We start from the raw sequence: 18,756 nt of genomic DNA, 5'->3' as shown, positions 1-18,756 counted from the left end.
TCTTGCACCACTCTGATGTGAACAGTTGATTTGCTGCATGAGTGCTGAGTGGACCCAGTTGAGGGATTCTAGAACAATTCTCCCAACCAGATTGGGGGGGAGAGTCTACTATTCCTGTCCCTGTGTGCCTGAGATAAAGCATACCCCACTGTCTGTGGCAGCACTGTCTGAGACAGGACAAGACAGGAAGCAACTCAAATGTCCATCAGCAGGTGATGCTTGAAAACTGTGATGAGGAAGCCTCTGGCTGTGTACTGGTTAAGGTGCAGGAGACTGGATGACTGATCCCGCACTTTTTTACCACCCAGCTCCTGAAAGTTCCATAGCCCTGAACTTGTCTTTTTTTTATTAGTAGTATTAATAACATTGTATTATGTGACACAGTTTTATAGGTACTGCGATTCCTCCCACCCCTCCCTTAACCCTCCCCCCATGGTGGATTCTTCCACCTTGTTGCATAACCACAGTTCAAGTTCAGTTAAGATTCCTTCATTGGAATAAGATGCATAGAGTCCAGCATCTTATTGTCCAGATAACTTCAACGGCTTCTTGGGGAGACCTTCTCTGGTCTGAAGGCAGAGCCAACAGAGTATCATCCCGATCAATTAAAAGCCCCAACATAACATGAGCAACAATATACAATGTCACGGTATTAATTGACATAGTATTGAATAAACAGTATGTTAAAAATAATTCAAGTTCTTAACCACATCCTGTGACTACTCCATTGACATTTCAACACTTAAGGTGCAAAATAGTTATAGGAGGGCGTGCAGAGAAATCTTCAATACCTTGGTGAGGAGTACTTATTCTGTGTCCTACCTAGTAAGGTATGTGTGAGGTGTGAGTCCATACTGACCAAGCTTTCCTTGTTGTTCTCTGTGTATCTATTCTAACATATGTGTGTGTGTGTGTGTATGTATGTTTGGAGGGGGGTGGGCTCTGCAGCGACCTCATTGCAGAGAGGGTGGAAACCCGAAGTTGGAACTAGGTAAGGACCAGAGAAAGCTCCTCTCCCTAGTTCCAAAGGAAGTTTACTGTTCTGATTCTGAGGACCGCTCTGGATTCCTGGCTGCTGTTCCAATGACCTTGGATCCTAAGAGGGAGAATTCAGGCTTCTTTCATCCCGTGTGGGAGATCCAAAGGGGGTGGGGAATGCCCTCTGAGTTCTCAGTCTCCTAAGGCATTCCAGTTCCCTGTGGTCTCTCTGGCAGTTGGGATGTATTCGTTGGTGCCTGTACTTATAGTCCTTGGTGGGGATCAAGGAGTCTCCTTGGTGGGGATTCAGGAGTCTCCTCGTGTTCTCCTGCTCCACTCTGGGGTCCAACCCTGCTCTGTGCATATGACCTCCATTAATAGGTTGTTAGGATCGCTGTTGGTTCCTCCTGTATATCTTTGTAGTTTAACTATTATTTAATGCTGCTTTGAATCTATTACAAATATGTTACCTGTTATTATCCTGATGGGTTATACTACACATCGTCCTCACACATTCTAAGGAGATGGAAGATTTCTTTGTTTTCCCGCCCCATTTCTGATTAGCACAAGGTTTTGAAAGTAGGTTTTACAATTTTTCAAAACACATGGGTTGAGACAGTATTAATTGCAGGTTTATCTGAGGAAGATTTACTGTCCTTGGGAATCTTTAGTATTAATTCATGTCCCCAAAACACTGAGGGTTCAGCAAGGAGCTATCTAAACAGCATATCAAAGAACGAAAATTCCAGAGCTCCCTGGCCGCTCACGACATGGACGCAAGTGACGGGCTCCTATGAAACAGGTATGAGGCGGCCGTCTTGCCCGGTGACCTCCACAGCCAGGCTGGTGGAGGTTCAGCTCCCTAGACTCCCAGGTCCACGCCCTCCCAGTCTCCACCCCATCTCAGCCAAAGCTAGCAGTAGGCGGGCCCAGACTTACCTAACAAAGCAAGCAGGCTCCCTCCTCAGGTCAGCTCCTGCAGCTTTGTCAGGTATGCATGGCCCTGAACTTGTCTCTGTTTGTTACCTTTCCTGACATCTGACAACTCTGATCCTGGACTTATGTCTCAGCAGTTCAGCCATGCTTGTCCCTGTGCCTTCTATCTATTTTGCAAATGATGACTATAGGATGACTTCTTTCTAGTGTAATTCATTGATTTTTATATGAAAAATTTACAGAGAGAATAGAGATACAGAGAAAAATTGGTCTTCCATCCACTAATTCACCCCCAAAATGCCAAAATGGCCCGAGATAAGGTGATCTGAAGCCAGGAGCCCAGAATTTCTACTGGGGCTCCCATGAGGGTACAAGGACCCAAGTGCTTGAGCCATCCTCTGATGCTTTCACAGGTCATAAGCAAGGAGCTGGAAATAGAGTTACTCGAGCATGAATTGGCTCCCATTTGGGATGCTGATGCTGGCAGACAGAGGAATAGCTTGCTGTGTCACCGCTCCAGTCCATAAATGATGACTTCTTAGATGCATTTATCCTTAAGTGAAAAATAAGGTATGCAACAATACACAAATTACATCACATGTTACCTAAGAAATGATTTGCTGACTTATAGTTATGTTTTAGTGGAAAGGACAAACCAAAACCTAGGAAACAGTTTTCTGTACGAGGAAGAAAAGCCAGATGAAGGATACATGTTGGCCCTTCTGAACATACTTTTCTTGTACGTTTGACTTTAGTATCATGTAAATACTTGATGTCATTATAAAGCAAAATTTAAGTGAGATAAAATAGACTGTGTGTGTAGTTGGCAGCTCACACTCAGACAGGAAGGATTTAAAGGCAGTCGTTTGTGGTGAACGCTCAGTGGCAGCAGCTGTGTGATATCTGGATGCCTGCATCCCACACCCAGGGCCTGAGTTTGAGTCCACTTCTGATTCCAGCTCTCCTCTCCTTGTGATTCCTGGGGGGTTACAGGTGATGGTCCTTAGGTCTCTGCCAGCCCCATGAAATCTGGCTTGTGTTTTGGGCTCCTGCCTTTGCTCTGGTCCTGCCCTACTTGTTGAGGACATTTGAGAATGAACCAGTAGATGGAAGGGATCTCTCTCTCTCTCTCTGTCTAAGCTTGCCAATAAGATGAAAATAAGTAAGTTTTATGTGCAAGAATTTGATTGTAATCCTTAGGGTGATATATCCTAGGATAAAAACAATCACAAGTAAATGTTAAAGTTGCTACTTATGTTGGCAGTAATAGTGTTACTATTCTGAACCTACTATGCATGTATGCATATGTGCATGTACATATATACACATATGATAGGATAAACATTAATTATTCTTAAGCTACTAAGAGTATTTTCAACCTATAAGTTTATGGTTTTCTCTGAGAAGATTAACATGATTGAATGGAAATTAAAGCATAATAATGTTAACTTTGAATAGAAAATCAGTATAAACTCACAAAGCAATTCCTCTGAAAAATAGTAAAATTTACTTCTGCACTTTAAGTACAAGAAAGCCCTGATCATGAGTAGCAACCAATCAGAACCTATCAGAATCACTTTACCAAAGAGATTTCTGGGAGAAAAGGAAACATAGATTTAAGAAGACTGTAGGATATATGCATAAAATGTATTGGTAGTCCTTTTGGATCCTAGTCTGGAAAAAGTAATTGCATGTTAAATTTTAGATGTATGTATCACAAATTTCAACATATATATGTTATATTATATTATATATATATTAAAGAATTTCATTCTGCAGGTGTGCTAATTGTTCTTTGAAATGAGTTATTTGCATACTGAAATGTTTAGCAATAGTTTGATATGAAAAGTGGAACTGGCATTAAAGAGTAAATAAACCATTCTCTTATTTTAAATAATTTTATTTTATTTTTGATGATTTTTACTTGGTTGATTAAGGTGTGAAGGGTCAAGAGGTACAGGAAGGTGGGTAAGAGAACCACTTCTACATTTTCTATTTTTCTTCCTGTAGCAGGGGGTAGAGGGAAGAAAAGAGGAGAAGCCACACCCAGTCTCCCAACCATTCCAGGGCTGCGATGTGGGGCATATTGTGAGGGTCCTGCTCAAGTGATTTTGATAGTCCAGCAGTTCTGAATTGCTACCAATCTCACAACTCCAAGCACGATGAAATCTCTCCAGAATCCACTGATTGACGTAGTCCACCTTAGAGTCTCTGTTTAGCCAGATAATCATCACCAACACTTGACTGTGGTAGCTCATCCATTTTTCTCTGTCCTCCATCCTCTGTTATGGTATCAGGTTTCTTTGCAGGGTCCAATGTACAGCCATATCTTCCACGCGAACCTGTATATGCTGCCCACTACTCTGTCTAAGCCACCAAAGAGGCCCAGCTCTGAAACATGTACTCCAATTATCAGACCGTGGAACCTTTAGTTCTCTTCATGGTAGGAATTATGAGTCCAGTGGTTCAGCGTGGGGAGGAAACCCACAAAAAAATTCATCTGAGGTGATTCCAGACCTGATTCTTGTGTACGCTTTCCAATACAGGGTGCGGCACAAGCCATCACCCAAATCAGCCAACACACACAATGGTACTTGCAAGTACTGGGTCAGTTCTGCCCACAGCCCTGTCTTCTACACAAAGCAATGGGCATTGTAGCTCAGCCCGACTGATCCTGCTTACCATACACTCAGCCTTCACACAAACCAATGGAAGCTACATGCTAGTGGGAGCAATCTGTCAAAACCCCCACCAGTCCCAACCCACCCACCCCGGTCTCATGCTTGCCAACATGTACAGTAGACTGGTCCAGTCTGTCCCATATCCCATTCAGCTCTTGTGCATGTCAATGGACATTGAATTCTAGTTCAACCTAACCAGTCCACTATCCAGCCCACACTGGTGCTGGTGGGTGCCACTCTCTATCTAACCATGCCTGCACCTGGTCCTGGTTCTCATGCTCACCAGTCAGAGTGGCAACCCAAGAGGGAAGTACTCACAGTTTCCCTAATGGGACCACTCCCATTCCCAGATCTTGCACTCTCCAGGTGGTTCTGAGGTTTGATAGAATTTGCCCTCTGTGCCAGCATCTGCTAGCTGATGCTGTGGCAAAACCAAACCAACCCACACCCTCTCCAGCTTATGCATGCACCAGTAGGTACAGTCAACCCAGCCAGGCTTTCTTATGACACAACTCACATGCAGGCCAACAGATATTTATACCTGCCCAGCATGATCTGCCCTCATCCCAGCTCTCATGCTTTCTCTTGAGAGTGGTGGTCCGGCAGGGAAGCCCCCAGCTGCCCTTCTACCAGGTTTGCCCCTCTCCCTTGGGTCTCACATGTGCTAATTAGGCACTGCCCCAGGCCATCCTGCCATCTTGCCAGCGGGTGTTGTAGCATGGCTTGGTCCAGCCTACCTCCAATTCCAGCTCATGCTGTTAGGGGCTAAAGGCTAGCCCAGGCCAGGCAAGCCCCCAGTACTGGCGGCCCTCATGTAAACTGGCTTGTGTTGTAGCCTGAACTGGCCTGACCTACACATCATTCTGGTACTCAGATTTGCCAGTAGGTGATATGAACTGGCCCAGCCTGGCTCACTCCAGGCCTGTGCCAAATGTATGCAGGTAGGTACAGTATCCTGGGCTGGTCTGGACTGCCCCCTATTGTGGTTCTTGCACTCGCCTGCAGGGAGTGTGTCCCAACAGAGGAGTTCCCCAAACTCCTCCATCAGAACCTCTCCCAGTGCCAGAAACACACACACTGGTGGGTCCATGGCACAGCCTTACTCAATTCACTTCCTGTCCTAGCAGGAACAGTGACCTTTCCTGGCTGACCCTCAACCATTCTGGTTCTTGGTGTTGGTTGCTACAGCCCAGCTAAGCCTGGTCCACACACAGATACAACTCACTCATGGCTCGGTAGGGGCATGACCTATCCCAGCCTGTCCTACACCTACCTTGGTTCTCATGAGTACTCATGGGTGCTGGAGTTTAGCTCAATCTGACATACTCCATACCCAGTCCACCCCTGTACAGAGGGACACTGCAGTCATGTCCAGACCAGATAGCAGTCCATACTCTGGCCCTTGCACTCACTAGTGGGAACCATCACCAAGCTATGGTGCCAGAGACCAGCTCTACCCAACTTTGAAGCTCAGGAAAGGTGCATGGAGTCTGTGATAAAGGAAGATACAGACACTGTCACTCTCACAAGAGCTCAAGAAGATGTTCTTTTTTATTTACTTGGACACATCACAAGCTTCTACACAAACAACTAATTGTTCCATGTTTTACTTCAAGGCTAAGGGGGCATGCACAGACATTTGGTCATTCTGTCTGCATGTCAGTGCTATACAGCTACCTCTAAAGATAATTCTGCAAAATGCTGTATTCATATTCTTCAAAGCAAGCCATTATTCATTCTTCAACAGTAGCCTTGGAGCAACAGCCAGGACTTAAGTCTAAGGCACATGTGATTATCTACTAATTAGTAACACATTCCTACCACATTTCTATTTCTACAATTAAACTATTATTTAATGGGAAAAATAGGTTACAAGGGAAAAATGTAAAAATCCAAGACAAAAGTTTCAAACGTTAAATCCCCCTACAACTATAGTCTCTACAACCCCATAAACAATGAAACAATAATTAGAAGCATCTTTCTTTAATAAAAGCATCCTTAATTCCTCTAGGTAAAAATTATAAAAGTGGCTCAAACAGTTACATTTTCCATGCTCCAAAGAAATTGCAAAGACAGGCTAGTCTTTGAGATGACAGTAACTATATTTATTGTCATAGCAGTTTCAGCTCTCACTCCCATCACTTGCATTAATATTTAGGATATTTATCAAGCCCTTTCCCAGAAGGTGTACTACTTGTCTGGGCCAGATTCTGAGGCAATGGTTAAGTACCCAATAAGGTGCCCAAAATGGCACAGGCTTAACTGTGCTCCTGTGTGTAAATTGTCGAAGGCCCACTCACCAAGACATTATCAGCAACATTAACTCTCAAGCTCACATCGGTTGCATAAACCGTTTCACAGGGGCAAACAACAATCCCTTAACAGATCACAGAATTCTTCCTGAGGTGCTTGAGTGTCCATGCAACCAGTGGGTGAAACTGCATCAAAGGTAGCCAGAGAGAAATCTGCCAGGCCCTGACAAACAGCTGGAAGCTCCCCTGAGCCCTACCAAACAGGGGAGCTGTTCTCTTCACACCTTTGTGTCATCCACACCTACTTCATGGACCCCAGCACTATGGCATCCCTTTAACTCCCCAACCAGGCCCTTTCCCAGCCACAGATCTCATGAATGCCAGTGCTGGCTCTAACCTAGCCTGGCGTAGCCCTTCACCTTTATTGGCTTTTGCATTTCGATGCTGCAGTCTGGCCTGACCCAGACTGCCCACAGTCCCAAATCTCATTGGTGGGTGCTGCCACCTCGACCTGCTCAGTCTGCTCGCATCCCTGGCTCATGTAAACCAGTAGATGTGATATCCTAGTCTGGTATGACCTGAACTTCATCCTGGTTTCTGCACTTGCCAGTGGGCTAAGGTCTGCTCAGCCCTGCCTGGTCTGCCTCCTTCCAAAGCAACCCTTTACATTAGGAAACAATTGGAGCTACCTTGCTCAGCCTGCCCAGCACCTAGTGCTCACCAGTGCGAGTTATGACCCACAAGGGGAGTTTCCCAAGTTCCCCCATTTAGCCAACTCCCAAAGATATCTTGCATGGCAGTGGGTGCTAGGCTTTTACCGGGCATAGCCTCACTCCTCCATCTCAACCTTTGTATGAGTCAGTGGAATTGTGGCACAACCTTCCCCAAACCCTGTTTTAAGGTACACATGTGGGTGTTGCAGCCACGACCTACCCAGCCTGTTCCTAGACCTAGAACCTGCGAATGTCGGTGGGTTCCATGGTTACCTAACTCAGCCCATCAAACCCCAACATTTAAGCTAATCAGTGGAAGTTGTAGTTCCACAGGGTTAGGCCTACATATCCCCCACAGAATCTACTCCCAGACCTGGTCCTCTTGTTTGCTGGTTAGTGTCATGGCCCAGCCTAATGTGACCTGTCCACCGTTACAACACACATAGTCAGGTACTGGGATCTATGTTGGGAGTCTAGGCTACACTCCCTGCCACCAGCGGAAAGCAGCAGATAGGGTGGAGGCTCCTGAATGCAAGCCCAGCCTGACCCAAGATGGTGCAGGTGCCAATAAACCATTCTTGAAGCCCATTCCTGGCTGTTAATACTGGGAAATGCACCTGACTAAGAGGTCAGATGTCCTTTTGAAATCACTGAAAAAATGGAGATTGTCACTCAAGATTGGTTACCCCTGCAGCAGGAGTAGCGCAGGGATTCAGTTTCAAAGACAAAATGCACTGCCTTCACTAGTTACACGCAGAAACCAAAGTGAATCATGAAGCTCTAGCATCTTCACCTCCAACCATCACTGTAGCCATGGGCAACTGAGCTTGACCTCTTCCAATATTGCCACATGAGAAATCCCAGTGTCAATGAACATGTGTTTCTTGGGTAACACTTGAAAATAAAAGAAATCCATGGCATGAGAGTTAAGGGAATACCCACGGGTTCCTTCCTCATGCATTTTGGTTGGAGGTGGCATCAGGTGGTAAGATCTGGGAACAGTCCTTGCATACTGAGGCGATGCAGCAGGCAGGCTAGAGGCAGGCTGAAGTACCCAGGCAGGACAAATCCAAACCCCAGCCCAGATTCCAGCAGCTCACAGTCATCTCTGGCCCAGCACATCCAGCAAGTTCCCCTGGCCACCCATGAGCTGCTGCCAGTGACCTAAGCCACCTGGCCTTGACTGCAGAGGGGGGACGACCTCAAGCTAGCAGCCTGTAGAATAGCTCCTGTCTGGACATATGTCCAGAGTCCCCCCTGATATGGCCCAATTTCCTAGATGACTTGTGCAATACCTGGCCAGGAGCTTCCCAAGCTGCACCCTACTGATCCCTCTAGTAGCATATCCCTTAACTAAGAGAGGTTCTCCACCGGTTTTGTGTTAATGTCCAACTTCCTCCCTCTCCCAGCTCCTGGCACTCCAGCACAAACCACAGAACCAGTTAGTTGATGACTACGCACTAAATTGAAGCCACCCTCTAGTTCTTGGAAGTCTTGGAAAGGCCACTGTGTTTTCACAGACTAGCTCCCCCTCACCTCTCCTAGGAAGTGGTCTCCAGGCAGGGCTCTTGGGTCCTCCTATGGGCAGTGTGCCCATTCTGAATCATTAGAACGGCCCTGAGTCACCCCATGATCAAAGTTATCCTGGTATGTGGTGAATGAAAACAGATTTTGTGGCAAGGTTTAAATCTGAGGTGGCTCACTGACCTGGACCTTACCCTTGAACCATAACCATTCCTCCTGGATTCTTTGGATCCTGTGGATAAAGGAGCCCCATCTGTCAGAACCTTCCAGAAGCTGAGTCACCTTAGGCCTGTCCCAGCTAGGCCTCTGCCAAACACATGGGAGAACCGAAACAGATCTTGGCTCCTGGCTTTCTATTGGCCCAATCCAGGCTGTTGCAGTTATTTGGGGAGAGAACTTGTTGGTGCAAGATATTCTCTCTCAGTGTCTCTCTCTCTCTCTCTTTCTGTCTCTCTCTCTCTTTGTGTGCGTGTGTGTGTACGTGTGTTTCTCTCTCCCTCCCTCATCTGTAAAACCCACCCTGTGAAGATAATAGCCAGGGTTAGTACTGTCATCCAGCTGGCATAGAGGTCACTTGCAGGGCAGACACACAATGCTGACATCCATATAGGCACCTGTTCAAGTCCTCGCTGCTCTACTTGCAATCCAGTTCCTGCTAATGGCCTGGGAAAGCAGAAAGGATAGCTCAAGTGCTTGGGCACCTGCACTCACATGGAATATCCAGAGGAAGCTACTGGTTCCTGGCTTCAGACCACATAGCTTTGGGAGTTTAGCCATTTACGGGGAGTGAACCAGTGGATGGAAGATCTCCCTGTGTTTCTCCTTGTCTTTGTAACTCTGCTTTTCAAATAAATAAATAAAACTTAAGAAAAGAATGCACATCTGTAGGCAAGAGTCTAGGTTGCCTTGTACCTAAGCAAGTGTTACACAGTTGGGAGAAAAAATGCCAATATGTGATGGGTATTTTGGGCTTGGTTAGTTCCAAATTGTGTACATTATACCAATAAGCCAGCATAGTTACTTCTTCTTCTTATTATTATTATTATTATTATTTTAGTTTTCATTATGATTTTAGATGATGCTTATAATGTTGATTAGGATGGGAAGGATCTAGGGCTGGGGAGAAGTGATATGATCATTGTTTCTAAACTTCTACTTCTTCTTCCTATTTCTGGGGGATAAAGGGGAGATGAGGGGATATCCCATAGCCTGCCTCCCAATGATCCCAGTACCCAAGGATGGAGAAAGGCCACCCGATATCATTCCAGAGTCACAACATGACACATGCTCTGAGGGTTCTGCCTAGTTGGAAGTGATAGTTCTGAAATGCTGTTAATCTTGCAGATCCATGAATAGGGAATCCTTGATAATGCCAATGGCTGACATAATCAATATTATATTCTCCATTAGCCCAGATATTTGCTCTCATTTGCCTGCTGTAGTTGTCCATATAATCTGTTCTACATTCTTTGCTATGATACCTGATATCCTCTATAGGTCCCAATGGGCTGTCATGTGCTCTAGATCTACCATGTTCTGCCACCCAGCACTGCACCCTTTACATTGAGGAGGACCAGTTCCCTTAGGTAGACTCATGGACCTGAGACAGGTGACCAGGGCCAAGCTGGAACTTGAGGCCCAGGACTCACAATCCAGCACCCACTGCCCAGGCAGGTCCAAGGACCTGGACCATGAGACCTGGACCCTGCCAGACCCCCCTACCCCTAGGGCTCACGAACCTGTCACACACAGTGCAGGCAGGCACAGTAACCTAGATCAAGGGACCCAGGACCCTTCTGAAACCCCGAACCCTGGGACTCATAGATCCAGCATCCATATCACAGGTGGATATGAGGACCTGGCCCAGGAGACCCAGGCCTTGACAGAACCCTCAGCCCTAGAGCTCAGAAATGCAGCACTACCACACAGGCAGGCCCAAGGCCCTGGTCCATGCAACCTGGGCCCCACTGAAATCACCACTCCTGTGTCTCACAGACCTGGAGCCTACCTTGCAGGCAGGTCCCATGACCTGGAGACTCATTGATCCAGCACCCACCACGTAGGTCAGCCCACCTGGGCCAGGAGACCCAGGCCCCTCAGGATGCCATACCCCAGGTGTTCACAGATGCAGCACCCACAATGTAGGCAGGTCCAAGGGGCTGGGCCATGCCACCTGGGACCCACTGCACCCCCAACCCCAGGGCTTTTGGACCCGGAGTCCACTACACAGGCCCAGTGACTTGGACCAAGAAACCCAGGCCCCTCCAGACCCCTACCACCAGGGCAGACAGACCCAGCATCCACCTCTCTGCAGGACTCAGTGTTCTGGTCCAGGATACCCAGATCCCTGTGGGTCACTACCCCTGGAGTCTCAGACCCAACACCCATTGTGCAAGTGGGCCAAAGACCCTGAGTCATGAGACCTGGGACCCACTGAACCCCCAGCCCTGGGGCTCTCACACATGGCACCCACCATAGAGGTGGGGCCAAAGACTCAGGCCATGCTACCCACGACCCACCTGTATGCCCATTCCTGCAGCTCATGGAACTGGAACCCAGCATGCAGGCGAGCGCAGTGACCTCGGCTAGGAGAGTCTGGCTCCTTTGGACCTCCTACCCCTTGGGCTCATGGATCCAGCATCCACTTTGCAGGTGGGCCCAAGGGACCCTTCCTTCCTGAGACTCATGCCTGGCATCCCTGCCCCCCAGAATGAAATTTCTCATCTCTCCTCAGCATCACCCGTTGGTGCTTCAGCCTAGTTCGATCCAAACTACACCCAGTTCCAGCTTGTGCTGGTTGATGCTGTAGCTTAGCTTTTCATACTCAGCTGCCCATTCAAGATACAATGTGGACTGGCAGGTATTGCAGCATGACTTGGCCCCTTCCATACCCCATCCTGGGTCTTGGATCTGCCAGTAGCTGTTACCTACTGAACCAGCCTGACACCCCTCTGACCTGGACCACATCTATGTCTATTGGTACTGTAACGTAACTAGTTTGGGGTGCACTTTGCCTTGGTTCTTGCACTTACTTACCTTCAGGGACTGTAACCTGACAAAATGCCAAGCTCCTCTATCCAGTCCCCTCCCAGTGGCAGATCATGCACATACGAGTGGGTCCTTAGACCTGGTTGAATCTGTCTACCTGGTGTCCTGGAAGGAACTGTGTTCCTTGCCTAATCAGCCCATGCCCTTTCTGGTTCTTACTGTTGGGTGTTGCAGCCCAACCACACCTGGTCCATGTCCAGACACAGGTCTCACATGGTTCAGTGGGAGCTGAGACCTAGCCCAGCCTCTTCTATACCCATCCCGACTCTCAGGAGCACTAGTGAGTGCTGGAGTCTAGCCCAGTCTGGCGTTGCCCAGACCCAGGCCACACACATGCCAGGGAGATCGCAGCTATGTTCAACTCAGGAGAATGCACTGATTCTGGTTTTTGTGTTCACAAGTTGTAATTCCAGTCTAGCTAGGACAATTATTCTATCTTTTTTTTTTTTTTAAGATCAGTGGGTAAGGCAGGAATCTTTGGGCCAGGATATGCCATGCTGCCCTCATGCAGTGGGTAGAGTGCGTTTGGCTAAGAAAAATTGCCTGGGGAAGGTGTCTGGAGATATATTGTAGTGAGAGCTGCTGAGGACACGTTTGACATGGAAGGAATGATTTCTGAGACATTCCACAGCCCTGGCCAGTGTAGTTGCAGAGTGAGGTGAGACTGAGTGAATATTGAAGGGTAAGTTTGGGTCAGGCCAAGACATCTACCTGCATAGGGAACAGGGACAGGCTAAATAACATCATCCACTGCCCACTGGTGCTCATAAAAGCTGGGGTTGAGGGGCATGCCAGCGTGGGCTGGGACACAGTACCTGCCAATGAGTGTCAGTACAAATGGCTAGGATGTTCGGCTGGGCTGCAGCATCCTCCAGAATGTGAGACAACCAGATCTGTGGGTATATTCTGTAGGTGAATTGTGGGGTCACATCTGTGAAACTACAGCAATTTCTGGAATTCATCTGACAGGAAACCACCTGATACAGGAGCTGAGACTAGAAGAAGGCAGGGTAGTGTGAAGTCACAGCACTCATGTAGCATGCAAGGGATGGGACTGAGGGAAGACCAGGCCAAGCTTAGCCACTGCCTCCACTAGCATGCATGAGATATAAGGCTGGAAAAGATCTGGTTAGGGAATTCTGGGAACTCACCTACTTAAAACAACATCTGCTAGTAGCATGGGAACCAAGGTTAGGAGCAGGCTAGACAGGATTCAATTGTAACAGCCATTGGCAGATGTGTGAGCAGGGTCTAGAGACGATATGGGCAGAGTCAGTCCATAGCACACACTTGCATGAGTGAAAACCTGGACAGGATGTAGGCCAGGCATGTTTGGACCGCAACATCAGCCAGTCTTTATGAGGGCTGGGTGTGGGTCATGCTAGGCTAGGCCGCTGCATCTCCGGGCATGCATGAGAGCCAGAATTGGTGCAGAGCAACAAGGCTAGGCTCCAACTGGCAAGTGCAAGGACTGGATGCGAGTTATGTCAAACTTGTCCAGAGTACCCCCAAAAAAGGTGCAAGATCTTAGACTGGAACATGCTGGAAGAGGAACGGTGGGCACTGTCCTGCTAAATTATACCTATCACCGAGGAACACAAGTACCAGGGTGGGAGAAGGGTCAGGCTGGGCAAAGCAGTAGCACCTATCAGCATCTCTAAGGACTGGATCAGGTTGAGCTAAGCAGCAATACCCATGGGTGTGCACAAGAGCCCGATGGGTTATAGGCTGGGCAGAACTAGTATACAGAGGCTGGCACACGTAAACACCGAGAACATTGAGGATTAATGAAGATCACTCTCACACTGCCTCAGCACCTATTGGTGTGCATGAGCACCAGGTCTGGCAAGGTTGATTTGTAGTACCTCTCAGTTCTTGTAAGATATGGAGTTGAGGCAGAACTAACTAGGCAGTTGCATCCACAGGTGACTAATGCAGGTGATGGGCTGAATCTGACCCTGCACTGGTTGACACACAAAAAGTCAAGTCTGAGGTCAGCCCAGGTGATGTTTCTTGAGGGACTACACAACTGCATTTCTGGACTCACACCCTGGCAACTGGGAAAAATCACAGGATGTATGGTCTGACCTTGGAATTCAAGTATTAGGACTGAGCCTTCTCAGGTGCTGATGTCCATGCAATGGACAGCATATCCTGATACACACAGGATAGAACACAGCCAGCTCATCTAGGCCATCTGTGGATGTTGACTGGCTCATCAAAGGACAGAAAGCAGAACAGGTTGGACAATTGTCATGTCCAAGTTTTTGCAGCATGTTCCTGTCTTTGTGGTTGCATTAAGATAGAATTTGTGGGCCTGGTGGTGGTGGCCTAGCAGCTAAAGTCCTTGTCTTGAATGTGCCAGGATCCCATATGGGTGCCGGTTCTAATCTCAGCAGCTCCACTTCCCATCCAGCTCGCTGCTTGTGGCCTGGGAAAGCAGTCGAGGATGGCCCAATGCTTTGTGATCCTGCACCTGTCTGGGAGACCTGGAGGAAGTTCCTGGCTCCTGGCTCCGGATCGGCACAGGACAGGCCAGTGCTCTCACTTGGGGAGTGAATCATTGGACGGAAGATCTTCCTCTCTGTCTCTCCTCCTCTCTGTATATCTGACTTTGTAATAAAAATAAATAAATCTTTTTAAAAAAATGATAGAATTCGTCTACCAGTAGATCTTGGAGAGATTTCTCAACTCAACACTGGAGCAATGAAACTAACAACATCTCTGGGCAATTAGTACCACTCAAGCAACACCCTTGAGACATTCTTCCCAACATCTGGGTCTCTTAGACATCATCAGGGGACTATATCTCATCCCTGGATGCTGATGTAGTTTGACAGCTAGGAGCAGCCCTCTCCCACCTATCCTTAGTGAAACACAGCAGAAAAAGAAAAAACTGAAACATGTGTGCCACCTACTTTCCCCCATGCCTGATCCTCACACCATAATCGATTGCCCATGTATGCATTCCTTCCTCAAACTATGCAAAAATATTAAAAATAAAATGTATCCCCCAAGTGACAGGAAATATCTTCTAATTCTGAGATTCTTTTTCCTGCTTGCTTCATTCTATTTTATAACCTCTCCACTGGACTTTTAATTTGCTCTACTGTGTTCTTAATTTCGGATATATCAGCCTTCATTTGCTTTATTGCTGCTATTTCTTGTGTAACATATTCCTTAAATTCTTTGAACTCTTGCATGTGCTTCTCACTGTTGATCAGAAACTTTAAAATGAGTTCTCTGAATTCTGTGTCTCCCAATTTCTCGAAGACTTCCTCAGTTAACTCTGGGGTTGGCATAGGATTTTGTTCCTTTGCAGGGAAGTCTTCAGCAATATTTATTTTGCCTCTGTATCTTCTTTTGCTCTTGGCCATTGTACTTCTATTTATCAGATTCTTCACCCTGCGGCACATATCTAAGCTGTGTGACCCACAGATCTAAAGTTTGAGTTTAGTTATTACAGTTGGTACACAGTTCTTTGCTTACAGCCAATCGTGCCACTTGCTCCAGCAGTTTCCAGGTCTGGGTTCTTATGTTAGATTTCCACCATGGTCTCCATAGCACCAGCTCCTGGCTCACCCCTCTCTACCTGCTGTGATATCCTACTGAGGTTGCACTGTTGTCTCTGCAATCTTTCTCAGAATTGGAAGATATTTCCTGTCACTAGGAGAAAACAAACAAAAATGAAAGTGGAGCTCGACCAGACCAAAAAAAAAAAAAAGAAAAGAAAAAAACCGTTTTCAAGAATAGAAAGGCACTATTGAGAGGCCAAATCTAAGAGTTATGGGAGTCCCAGAAGGTGCAGAAAGAGAATCTGAGTTTGCAAATATATTTAATGAAATAATCAAGGAAAATTTCCCTAATCTGGAGAAAGAATTGGGAAACAACATCCAGGAGGGGCACAGAACTCCTGACAGGCTTGATCAAAAGTGATCTTCACCAAGACACATGATCATCAAGCTCTCTTCAATTGAACATAAGGAAAAGATCCTTAAAAGTGCACGTGAAAAATCAATTGACATATAAAGGAATGCCAATTAAACTCACAGGAGACCTCTCACAGGAAACTCTACAAGCAAGAAGAGAATGGAGTGACATATTCCAGATTGTAAAAGAAAAAATTGTCAGCCCAGGATAATGTACCCAGCAAAGCTTTCCTTTGTCTTTTAAAATGAAATAAAATTCTTCCGCAGTAAAGAAAAGTTAAAAGAATTTGCCCCTTCTAAACCTACCCTACATATGATACTTCAAGATGTTCTCTTGACAGAGAAGAGGAACAGCACCTACCAAAACCAAAGGCAAATGGGAAGAACATCCCAGTCAAATGACAACAGAAGACTAAACCAATGAACAACCCATTCCTAAAATGACAGGACCAAAGTACCACCATACATATTAACCCTGAATGCAAATTGCTTGAGTTCAATCAAACATCATAGATTAGTAGACTGTATTAAAAACAAAACTCATCTATTTGTTGTCTAGAAGAGACACATTTCACCAAGAAGATCAACAGAAACTCTATCTCATGAATTTTGATGTTTTTGTTAGCTTCATCTCTTCCAAACAGTTTCTTCTGAGTAAATTATTCAATGACTCATAGATCATACAGAAGCATCATTTTCTTCAGGAAGGTTCTTGATTTTTTTTTTTATTTCTTCAGTGACACGTTAGTCATTCAGTAGCATGTTACTTAACCTCATGGTGTTATTAATTTCTTTTTTCTTCCTGTTGTTGATTTGTTTTGTGGCTTTTCATTTAAGGGGATGTATAGTAGCTATGTAATGGAGACTCTCATAGCCAGTAACATGTTATTTAACTTCATGGCATTATAAATTTCTATTTTTCTTCCTATTGTTGAGTTTGTATTGTGACTTTTCATTTAAGCAAATGTACAGTAACTGTGAAATTGAGACTATCATATCCAGATGTGAGAATACAATGTAGTATGCATTTCTACTTCCACACTAAAGATGGACCCCCCAATGAAACTGTTTACTGTATTTTCACAATAAGTTGCTGGCTCTCTGTCATTGTCCATGCCCGCAATGATGGACATATGACTGTGTATGAAGAACTATAGTATAATAAAGATATAGAGGAACTCAGGGGAAGAATTGAGTAGGGGATAAGGGAAAGCCCAGGAGCCTATGGAACTGTATCATAAAATGATAATAATAATGACAAATTTAAAAATTTTTAAAATAAAATAAAATAAAAGAGCATATAAAACAGGTATTGATACCATGGTAAAAAAAAAAAAAATAAACAGAATAAAATGTCAAAAAAAAAAAAGTTGGTGAGCCATCCAATTATTTGCTAATCCTGCATTTGCAAGTGCCAGCATCCCATATGGGCGATATTTTGTGACCAGACAGCTCTATTTCCCATTCAGCTCTCTGCCTGTTGCCTGCTAATACAATATAGAATGGTCAAAGTATTAGAATGCGGCACCCACATGGAAGACGCGAAGGGGTTTCTGGTTAGTGATTTCTGATCAGCTCAGCACTGCCCATAGTGGTCATTTGAGGAATAAAACAACAGATGGAAAAATCTTTCTCTCTGTAAATCTGTTATTTAAAATCAATAAATATTTTTAAAACATTTTTAAATAACGTGTGTGTTTGGCAACATTTTTGCAAGAAAATTGCTTATGTTTTTCAACCACAACAACAAAATAGCCACAGGGTTTATCACATCTGCACACACAGAACTTGCAGGAAATGACTTGGTTGAGAATAGCATCTGAAAAGTGAACTATTATGTCCTAACTACTGCAGAAAAGGCAGAGGACATCAGGATGGAAAAGCAGTCATGAGTAACGACCTTGGCTTTAACAATCTGAAGTGGAAAATCTGTAATTTGGGAAGGTACGTGGGCCGTCTGTGACATGGGCCCATGGGATCTGTTGGCCTATGGGACACAGCTTTTTGCCCTGGAGGTGCTGGGTGTCAGACTGTGAGCTGCTGGCAGCCACATCACACCTACTCACCAGTGCCAGCTCTGGGTTTGACTCCTGCTCTGGCAGGGCAGAAGAACACCAGCCTTCCACCCTACAAGTAGCACAAACTTGGTTTCAGATGTGAATTGACAAGGCCTTGGTTCTGACGCAGAGATTAGGTTGAGTTGCTATCAGGTGTCAAGGTACAAGTGTGGGGGTGGGAGCCATCCAGGGCTAAGGCCAGATAACACAATCAGAGAAGCATTTCTGTTTGCAGTAGAAGCTGGCTATTTTTAAAGCTCCCTTATATTTTTCAAAGAAAAACTGTTTGTAAACCATTGGGCTACAAAAACATTGACTAAGCACACATGACGTGAATTAAAAGAGTTGGACCTTATAAATACAAGTCCTGTTTAATGAAAGCAGTTTCATTTATGAGCTGAGCCAAAGTTCACGTTGAAGCCACCTGGGTTACAGTTAGAACTATCTGATCAAGGTGTGTTCTTTATCTACAGGGAAGTCACAGGTCAGGGTCAAGAACCATCTTTTAGTCTGTGCCCCACCCTCACGCAGCCCTAAAGTGTGCTACTTCTGTAGAGCTTGTGGGCAGGCTTATCTCATTCCCTCTCCCACCCCAGCTTTCTTCCCCCTTAATCCCTTCCAGTTCACTGGAAATGTGA

Source organism: Ochotona curzoniae, unplaced genomic scaffold (assembly GCF_017591425.1).
Source record: "Ochotona curzoniae isolate NIBS_2020 unplaced genomic scaffold, NIBS_Ocur_1.0 contig_1942, whole genome shotgun sequence".
Taxonomy (NCBI): domain Eukaryota; kingdom Metazoa; phylum Chordata; class Mammalia; order Lagomorpha; family Ochotonidae; genus Ochotona; species Ochotona curzoniae.
The sequence above is the reverse complement of the archived record's forward strand: the minus strand, read 5'-3'. Positions refer to the sequence as shown.